Below are 10,670 nucleotides of genomic sequence, written 5' to 3'. Positions count from 1 at the left end.
TGTATCAGAGGTACCCGTAAAATGCTTTCGATTGATTTCAAACTTTCTGAGATTTCATCTTTTGGTGAAAAAATAAGATCCTGAAAGTTTCATGCTGATCGAATTTGCACAAGTTTGGTTTTGATCCATACATTTATTTGAAATTCCCTTGAACTTTCACTTTGGTCGTTACATTTCAATGCGAATTGCCACAAAACCAATGAACATATTTAGACCATATTGCACTTGAATTCTACGTTGATCTTCCATTATAAGAATCAGGAAAGGAATTGATCAAATCAAATCGATATAAGTTATTTAGAGCCCGTCAAAGTGTCGAAAACTGGTCAAATTCTCGTATTTTTCACTTAAACTTCTTACAAAAAGTACTATAACTTTGGATAGAGATATGATATCAATGCATATTATGGCTTAAATAAAAGGAATTGAAGTTCATTTGTATACAGTGTCAGAAATTAATATGCTGGATTTGTAAAAATTGTTCATTTTTGAGCAGAAGGGGCAACGACATACACTGAAAATACACCTATCAATATAATGGCAAAGAATTTCGAAAGTTAAACGTAAATTAACAAGACATGAGTGGTTTTCATTGTTTTTGGGCCCTTTAAATTCAAGTATATCATCAGTTTGATCACATCAACTCTAGATTTTGAGATATACCCCAAAAATTTATTTTGGGGCTATATGTCGATATCATAAGCCCCCAAATTTATGGTTTTTATCAACTCAGCATATTATTTCTTGACACTGTATACAAGAGAACTTCAATACCTTTTATTTAAGCCATAATATGCATTGATATCATATCTCTATCCAAAGTTATAGTACTTTTTGTAAGAAGTTTAAGTGAAAAATACGAGAATTTGACCAGTTTTCGATACTTAGACGGGCTCTAAATAACTTATATCGATTTGATTTGATCAGTTCCTTTCCTGATTCTTATAATGGAAGATCAACGAAGAATTCAAGTGCAATATGGTCTAAATATGTTCATTGGTTTTGGGGCAATTCGCATTGAAATGTAACGACCAAAGTGAAAGTTCAAGGGAATTTCAAATAAATGTATGGATCAAAACCAAACTTGTGCAAATTCGATCAGCATGAAACTTTCAGGATCTTATTTTTTCACCAAAAGATGAAATCTCAGAAAGTTTGAAATCAATCGAAAGCATTTTACGGGTACCTCTCATACAAATTCATCGATATTTTGACTAAAATAATCTAGAATTTGAGTTACCGCCTACAAAAATCGGAGGAATCGACTCATCGTCTTCACCAAAGTTGTGCACTTTGACTTCATCTACAATATTGCCCGAGACATCAAGTCGATATCTCTCATAATTTTGGAGAAAAATGACGAAAAAAGTGAATTTGCATAAAAACATCAAGGTAGGTCTACATGAATTTTGCGCTAACATCCAATCTTATGTTATTGAGCTGAAAATTTTTAGGTACACTTTTTTAGACCTAAGAAAAAATTTTCGGGGTTGGGAGCCAGTATTTTCGAAACTTGCTGCAATTTGCACCAGTCTAGAATGTACTCCTCTGGATTGCGCTCGAATAAATTGATATCAGCGGCTAGAAATTTTTTGGTGAAAAATGAATAATAAACAATTTGCTTATTCAATTATTCGAAACTTGATGGAATTATGTGTTTGATGTAGGAAATGTCTCAAGCAAATTTGAATTATTACATAAGAAACAAAACATTTTTGATAAGATTTCATGTAAATTTGCATTAATAATGCGATAAACGAAAACTTCAATGAAACTTCTAAAATATTACCTCTTAATTCCATATTTGTGAAAAGAATAACTTTGCAAATGTTCTCCAATAAATTTGGCTGTTGAATCAGTTCATGAAAGCAATTACGGGTGATGACTTTGAAGAAACACTGTAAGCCGCTCGATACCAGCTGAAAAATGTAGAATTACAGATCATATTAGAATTTCTAAATAATTTAAAACTAATCAATTCACTCAATTTGATATATTTTGAAGAATGAAAAATTATCGAAACTACATATAATTGTTGTGTCTGAGCTTCTCTTTAAATTCAAATTTCTTGTAATTTTTTCTACCCCTGAATAAGTGTCGCTTACCGTATCAAATTCGACTCCATTAGCGGCTCTCAAAATCAAATTTCAAATATTGGTCATAAGTCCTTGCGCGTATGGTTTAAATTCTTCATCATACTTCTGTATATACAGCCCAAGGTTTTGGCACACATGTGCCTGCAATTGCACCATGACGTCACGTGTTCCCTGTTGAACTCTAGGTTAAAGGTTATTCAGAATTTCTGAGAATTTCGTAATTTTTTGCAACTTTACCCCAATATGCGAGCATAAGAGAATGTTGTGAAATGCATCCATCCAAATGGCCATGTTCGTTTCAAAAAATGCTGGTAAGTCTTGTGAATTTAACGAAAAAAACAGTTTGCTGACTAAAAGTAGTGATTCACATGTAACGATATTGCTGCTTCTCTTCTGCAAATTAACGGTTTTAAACAAATGGTGTGTAAGTGGTGTTGCGAATGTTTCTAGCACATATTTGATTTCTGCGCACAATTTGTGCGTCTTCAATTCGTAGCGATATCGCTTGAATATCAAGTGGGCGATTCGGAGCATATCATTGATGATGAATATGTCACAGGTTTCAAAAATTTCCACCATTTCATCTATCAACTTTGGCCACTTTTGTGGAAAATCGCATGTTGCATGATGATCATCGCTTCACTGAGTGCCTTCTGTATGGCCGGAGGCGAATTTAACACCAGCTTTAGGACGTTTTCTTTGATTTCTGTACGATCCTCTTCAGGGATTCGATTCGGATGGTCGATGTCCTAGAATTGACAAAATAAATACCAATATAAATATTATTTTCTGTTGTACATGAGTAAAATCTGTACTATTCACATGAATTTCATGTATTGGGTGTATGCATTAGTTTTAAAGGATTTCCACTACAGATGGCGTAACTTGTACTATAATGCATCGGGCCATACTGTAACTATATTCACGTGAAAGCCACATCATTTGACATTAGTTTTCAGTAGGTGTTATTTTACCAAAGCGTAAACAGCATAATTTTTTTCACTTACAATCATGTCAAAATACGTGCCGAAAAAACAGCATTTGCGGGAAGTTTTACTTTTCTTCTATAGTTCGAAGAAAACTGCTGCTGAAAGTCATCGTTTGCTTTTGGAAACTTATGGTAGCTCTAATGCTCCATCGTCTAGTACATGTGGGTACTGGTTTTGACGCTTCCGAATTGGAGATTTTGACTGGAAGACAAAGAACGGTCAGGTCAGCCAAAAAAGTTTGAAGAAGACGAATTGCAAGCATTATTGGATGAAGATCCTTGTCAAACGCAAAAAGAACTTGCATTGGAGTTGAACGTTGACCAAGCAACCATTTCCAGACGTTTGCATGCAATGGGAAAGATTCGCAAGCTGGGAAAGTGGGTTCCACATCAACTGTCTGAAGAGCAGCGCAAAGCACGGATCGTCACATGCAAAAAACATCTTGCAGAGCACAAAAAAACACAGTTTTATATCGAATTGTTACCGGAGATGAAAAGTGGGTTTATTACGAAAACCCCAAGCGTAAAGCAGCGTATGTTGATCCCGGCCAACCGGCGCCATCCCAGCCAAAACGAGATGTTCATTGCGATAAGGTTATGCTGTGCATCAGGTGGGATATGAAAGGAGTCGTGTATTATGAGCTGCTAAAACCAGATCAAACGATTAATAAGGAACGCTATCGACGCCAATTGAATGATTTGGCTCATGCATTGGATGAAAAACGGCCATTAATAGCTCGAAAACACCACAATGTTTTGTTCCACGATGACAACGCCAAGCCACATCGTGCAACAATCGTTAAAAATAAGGTAGAGCAGCTCGGTTGGGATCGGCTTGATCAGCCCGCGTACTCTCCAGACCTTGCTCCTTGCGACTACTATCTATTTCGATCGATGCAGATTGCCCTGTCTGAAGTACGCTTTCAAAATGAGGAAGAAGTGCGAAAATGGGTTGATGACTACATAACCTCAAAAGACGAGGACTTCTTCAAGCGAGGAATCAACAAGTTGCCTGAAAGATGGCTAGAAGTCATAGCTAACGATGGCGAATACATTGGTTAATGTACTCATTCATTTTATTATTTTAATAAATGTATCTATGAACTCAAAAATTCTTTAAAATTAATGCATACACCCAATATGAAAACAAAAAAAATGCAGTTTCTAACTACGTGTTACCGTTTTATTCAGAGATTACTATGAGATATTTTTATTCATATGGGATAGAAATATCGCATAAAAATATCAGATATTTTTCATGCGTTGCGTTGTTGTAACGCATCTGCAGTACAAAATTCATATTCCTTTCTGCTTCCCAAGTCAATTTTGCTGAATTCAGCTCGGATCAGTCTCAAATTCGAATTCCCATATGAATAAAAATATCTCATAGTAATCTCTGGTTTTATTATTCCAAAATCTGCGGATAATGTCATGGAATCGGAGGCAACTAGCCACGCGAATTTCCATGTCAATGTGCTCGGTCCTTATTAACTCAAGCAGGATAATTGAGTAGAGCCCGTTACCTTCAACACGATATAAAAACTTCTCGGCTGTTTCACAGAAAAAGGAAAAAAAATCATTGTTTATTTCGTATGACGAAATTTGTGGCGCTAAACATTTTAGCTTTAAATTCAATTGAAAATACAATACTAACCCCATTTGCGGAAGTTTTCGTCAGCTGTGTGTATTTGGTGTAAACACTGTGCCAAAGTTGCGGCATTTTGCTCAATGAGTTCCAGCACCATGCTGGAAAACTATTTTTTCTCCAAATAAATACGATAATTAATTATCTTCAACAATTTTTTCACATTTGATTTAGTTTGTGCTATGAAAAAATTGTATCGTCACAAATTCTGACATATTTTGTTCATTTGACAGTTCGGCTGTTCTAATTTCTATGTTCTTACAACAACCGTCGTCTGTATAGATTTAATGTAATGTGCCGCTCGACATCGAATCCTATGCAAAAAAGAACAAAACGAAAAAATTTCGTCACACTTGCACACTAAATTAGTGCGGTACGAAGAGAGAGAGAGAGAGAGAAAGTAAGTTGCAAGTAGCTCGTATCGCACGAGCTATCTTCGCTTTCCACTCTTACATTCTCACACTGTCACAGCGAATGACTTCTATACAATAATGTGACAATTTGGCAGTTTAATGGTCTACGTAAAACACAAAAAATATTTCTATTGACTCGTAGCAATTTGCTCGACATAATAAGTATATACATAATAATTATGCATATTTTGACCATGAAAATATTCACTACCAATGTGTGCACAATTATTCCATTTCACTCACATTAGTTTTGTGTGGAAAAGACAACTTTTTTTTCAACTTCGACAAATATCACGGAATAAAAAACTGTCTTTTCCATTTGGACAAGCAAAGATAAACGACGTAAGAGATTTATTGATTCGTATCATTTTTTTAAAAACATTTTTGTACTCAGTTGAAATGGAAGAAAACAACAGAACTAATGGTTCAAATGAAGAATAACTTGAAAATCGGAATGCAAATGATGAAGGTACGTGTATCCATAGCCAACCGTTGTTACATTTTTCAAAATTAAAAAAAAATTCAATAAGCACGACTTTCGTGCTTTTAAATATCCCTTGAAATGAATTTTTTTTTTCGAAGAACGAGGAGAACGGTTGCGTTCTTGACAACTTTAACATTTTGATGTACACACACATATAAAAACGTATGGCGGATTGGAAAACGTCAGCAATGAACTAAACTATCACTTGGTGTAGCAAGTTCATTGAATGTGTGAACGGGTGACAATATTCGATGTCTTCAAAATCATATGAAAAACCACACAAGTGTTGACAGTGCAAACTCACGGTTTTTTCGAAATATTTCTTTGGAAAACAAATCGTGGATGAAGCCTAGGCTTTGCAGAGCCCGAATATCAACAATAAAAGAAAATAAATGAATATAATTCCCAAACAAATAATGTATATAAAATGTATGGCGTTTCCAATCTCACCACTGTTCACCACAAAGCATTAATGTTAATGACGCATGACAAAGTGACTTTGACAGCACACGCATATGAATTGTTGTCATGTTTACAGTCGGAAACGTCAATGCAAAATCTCCAGTATCCAGGTTCACTCTACTTTGGCAGCTGAAAATTTCAGATTATCTGCCTTACGTACTATGAATTTCATAGCGGTTTTACTTCATCTTTGTTGAACAGGTTTGACTGTAGATCAGTTGAAAGAGAAACACCGCAATGGAGAACTAACGTTTGCCGTCAAAGAACAAAAATCAAAAAGAAAACACTCGTCGAATGTATAGGACAAATTTCGAATAGAGAAATTGAATAATATCACAGTGCCAAATTTCGTGTTCTGCTCCAAACGAGGGGCAAATGTGAAACATTCCGTTCTTATAACGGAACCACGACAAGCCGCTTGATTTCACATCAGTGTCCAAATGATAAAAACCAAAACACTTTGGAAACCCAAGACAGGTTTATATTAGAATCGACTCCAAAAAAATCAAAGACCAAATTAACCAAAAAGACTTAAATTTTGTACGCTCTGCCGCAATGAAATTCATTGTAAAAGATTTGAGACCATTCTACGCTATCGAGGGAAGCGGATTGATTGCGCTTATCCAAGTAGGCTCAAAAATACCCAACTTTTACTACAAATGATTTACAATCATTGCTACCATGTAGAAATACTCTTCGATCTCATGTAGTTGGTTCGGTGAATGGGCAAAGAGAGAAAATATCCAATCAAATGAAAAAAACGTTAGACTACCCTGGTGAATTTGCCATAAGTGTGGACTTATGGAAAGATAAGTACCGAGCACACAGCTATGCCGGTGTAGTGGCACATATGAACATAGACGAAAAAAATCGTTTTGTGCGAAAATCGTTTGTTTGTTGCCAAAAAAATGTACCGGAGCTAACCAAATCAAATGAAGTTATTCGTGAACATGTTGAAAGTGAATTTGAACAAAGTTACGGTATCTCGAGAAATACTTTCAAACAAAAAGTGAAACGCATTACGGATCGTGGCCTAAATGTTGCTCTTGCCGTCGGAAGAGATACCGAAATTCGTTTGAACTGTTTTGCTCATCTACTGAATAATATTGTCGGTGCTATGATGAAAGTAGATAGTGTCGACACAATGGTTAAAGACGCATCGAAGCTAGTTGCCTACATGAAAACATCTGGTGCAAATCCACAGTTATTAACCACACTCAAATCGCACGTTAACACCCGTTGGAACACAACGTACTATACGTTACATTCGGTCGCCATAAATTATGACGATATAAACGGACTATTGTGTCAGAAAGAACGCGAAACGGGAGTATACAGTTATAAGCAAAAAATCACATGCTTAGAACCAAGAGATATCACAGACATTGCAAAGTTTTTGCATTTTTTCAAAGATTTAACGATCTCTTTGGAAGGAGAAAAACGTCTAACTTTGCATAAAGTTTGGCCGTCATACGATATGATACTTAAATATTTAGATGACACTCACGATGATAGCCGTAACGTAATTCTAATGAAAAAAGCCGGTCGCGAATACATCGAAAAAAAATAAAAAAGATTTTGAGCCAAACATTGAACATAAGTTGGCATGTTTTCTTCACCCGCAAATGAAATCATTATCATTTGTGCTAACATGAGCGAAAGAATCACAATACAAAATGAAGCTGAGAAACGAATGGAAAAATATGTGCAAACAATTCGCGAAGGAAATGCAATACCACGAGAGAATGAATCTCGTTCGTTGTTCAGCAGCTACATGGACAATGTGAACGGGAATGCCAGTTCACCTGAAGAAACTTATGCACTACACCTGCATTCTGAAATAAGCACCTTCTTTTTGTTCAATATAGCACCGGTAAGAAATTCTTACATTGGCAAATAATTTTTCAATTTATCACAATTTAAAAAAAAAGATTACATTTAATTTTGAATTTCAAAATTATAAAAGCTAAAATGAATTTCATTTGTTTTTTTTCTTCCTTAGTGTGACACGCTGGAAGAATTTGATGCATATGATTGGTGGTACAAGCACAAAGATGATTTTCCCAATCTGTGTCGTCTATTTCTCAATACGGTCTGTATACCAGCAACGACTTCTTCAGCCGAACAGAGCTTCTCCACATCGAGAACAATTGTCAATGAAAAGAGATCACGATTGCTTTCAGAACTGATAAATGATTTGATGGTGCTGAAAAATGCATTGGAGTAAATAAAAAACACGACCAGAAATTGCCATTCAACAAACCGACCATTCAATTTGTTCCGTACAAATTTTTCGAAAAAGAAAGTTTAAATCACAATCGTATCATATTTCATAATTAAAACAAAATGTTTGTTATCCATACCGATGTAGAAATTGTCTAAAAATAAGAGTGTTTGAAAAACACACATTCGTATTAAACTTTAGTTGTAAGAAAGCGAAGCGTACTCCACACTTATGGGAAATTACTAAATTAGAATTTCTAATTTTTTAATGTAAAAATTTTACATAGAAAACATAAAAAACTATTTTTGTTTCAGAACCGTAATTTTGTTCAAATTTTGAGCTTCAAATTCACTTCCAACATGTTCACGAATAACTTCATTTGATTTGGTTAGCTCCGGTACATTTTTTAGGCAACAAACAAACGATTTTCGCACAAAACGAGTAGTTTAACGCTTGTTTCATTTCATTGTATATTTTCTCTTAGAATTTTTTTTTTAAACTTTCACTTACGATCGTTCGTTTTCACTGTTCGTACAAACGACGAACGAACGCCACTCAAATAACAATGAACACGAACGAAATTTTTTCTAAAATTTACGAACGAACACAAACCGAACGTTACAATATTTTATCGAACGAACGACGAACGAACGCTCTTTACTAAAATCCCTAAACGAACGAACACGAACCGAACGCTCCCCGAATATTTACGAACGAACCCGAACGTGAACGACTGATCTTTCTAACGAACGAACGTGATGCTTAACGAAAGCGTTAATTTCAACGCAAAAATACTGCGATTTCAGCAACAATGTTTCCTTTTTGACTTTGCTTTGAGCATCTACTTAGATGTGACGCTCCCCAAGCGTCTCCAAGCACGGTTTTTTGAACGGCTTCAATAATAATCGGCATCGCTTGAATGAATCCTATTTCAGGGCTTTGAAGTATTTTGTTTGCCGGTTCTATCAAACCGAGTAAATGACATAAAAAATGCAGCATGAACAAAAACTTCTTTTTCATGATTGCACTTAACAGGCCTGAAGCGAATGCAATATCGTCGGCTTCAAAATTCTTTCCATTGCCATTTTTGATCGTTTCTAGTGCTGCAAGCAATTCATCGTAATTTTGGGAAATTGTTTGAATTGCTTTAAGATGACCAGACCATCGCGTTTCAATGAGTCGACGAATGTTTGTTCCTTCGTATTCTCTACGAACCTTGAATCGATTGAAAAATTTATGCAGAAGTTCAACTTCATCGAAAAATAACTGGCATGATTCTATTTCCGAAACTACAGCTATTACGACAAGGTGCAAACGATGGTTATAACAATGTATGTAGGGGATTTTTCGGTTGAAGTATGTTATGAATATCATGTTTCACATAGCATTGCATTATGAGTACTGTATCGCACAGCGTATTAACAAAGTATATCATTAAAGTCAGTTCCCCATTCTCACTCGACTAAGCAAGTTCGTTTTATTTTATTCTCTGTTCTTTCTTTTGTTCTTGAACATTTCAGCGGTGTGAATTACTGTAATATACAAAAGGTAAATTACATCATGGTAGCAAAGCGAAGTTCCGCAATAGAAATGTTATAGTGACTACTGAGTAAAAAGTTCATGTGTTGAATTATTGTGGTCAAAAAATTAACAATCGAAATAGAGACTTTTGAACTCTTTTTGTGTAAAAGATCAATTGAGTAAATAAACAGTTTTGAACAAGTCTAGTTAAAAAACACTGAAAAAATGGGCAAAGACTTCAATATCGTTAAACTAAGTGGTTCGGACAATTTTCATACGTGGAAGTTTGCGATAGAAAATGTGTTGGCTTATCAGGGATTATCTACGGCGTTAACCGCGGCTAGCACTTTAACACCGAATACGGCAGTTTTGACGGACACCGAAAAACTGGCCAAAGCAAAAGCAATGCTTGCTTTGAGTGTTGAGCCGCACATATACCCACATATTGAATCGGCAGCAAGTGATCTCGAGATATGGAATATCCTGGTGAATTTATTCAACGATCGTGGTCTATCGCGCGAGTGTTCTTTGTTTCAAGAAATATTCAACACGAAGTATGAAGATTGTGACAGCATGAACAGCTATATTTCAAAGCTGAAGGCATCATATAACAAATTGGTTGGCATTGGTGCTCCCATGACCGATAGATTATTGGTGTCAATCACGCTGGCAAACTTGACCGAGGAATTTCGACCGGTCCTATATAGTTTGCAAAGTAACAGCGAACAACTTACGGCAGACTACGTGCATTCGAAATTATTGGATTTGAAATCGTCTGAAGGTGAATCAAGCGGTGCATTTTTCAATAAAAATAAGAAGAAATCTAAAAATAAGCGA

This window comes from Sitodiplosis mosellana, unplaced genomic scaffold (assembly GCF_009176505.1).
Source record: "Sitodiplosis mosellana isolate CC-2019 unplaced genomic scaffold, AAFC_SMos_1.0 Smas_scaffold_5797, whole genome shotgun sequence".
Lineage (NCBI taxonomy): Eukaryota > Metazoa > Arthropoda > Insecta > Diptera > Cecidomyiidae > Sitodiplosis > Sitodiplosis mosellana.
The sequence above is the reverse complement of the archived record's forward strand: the minus strand, read 5'-3'. Positions refer to the sequence as shown.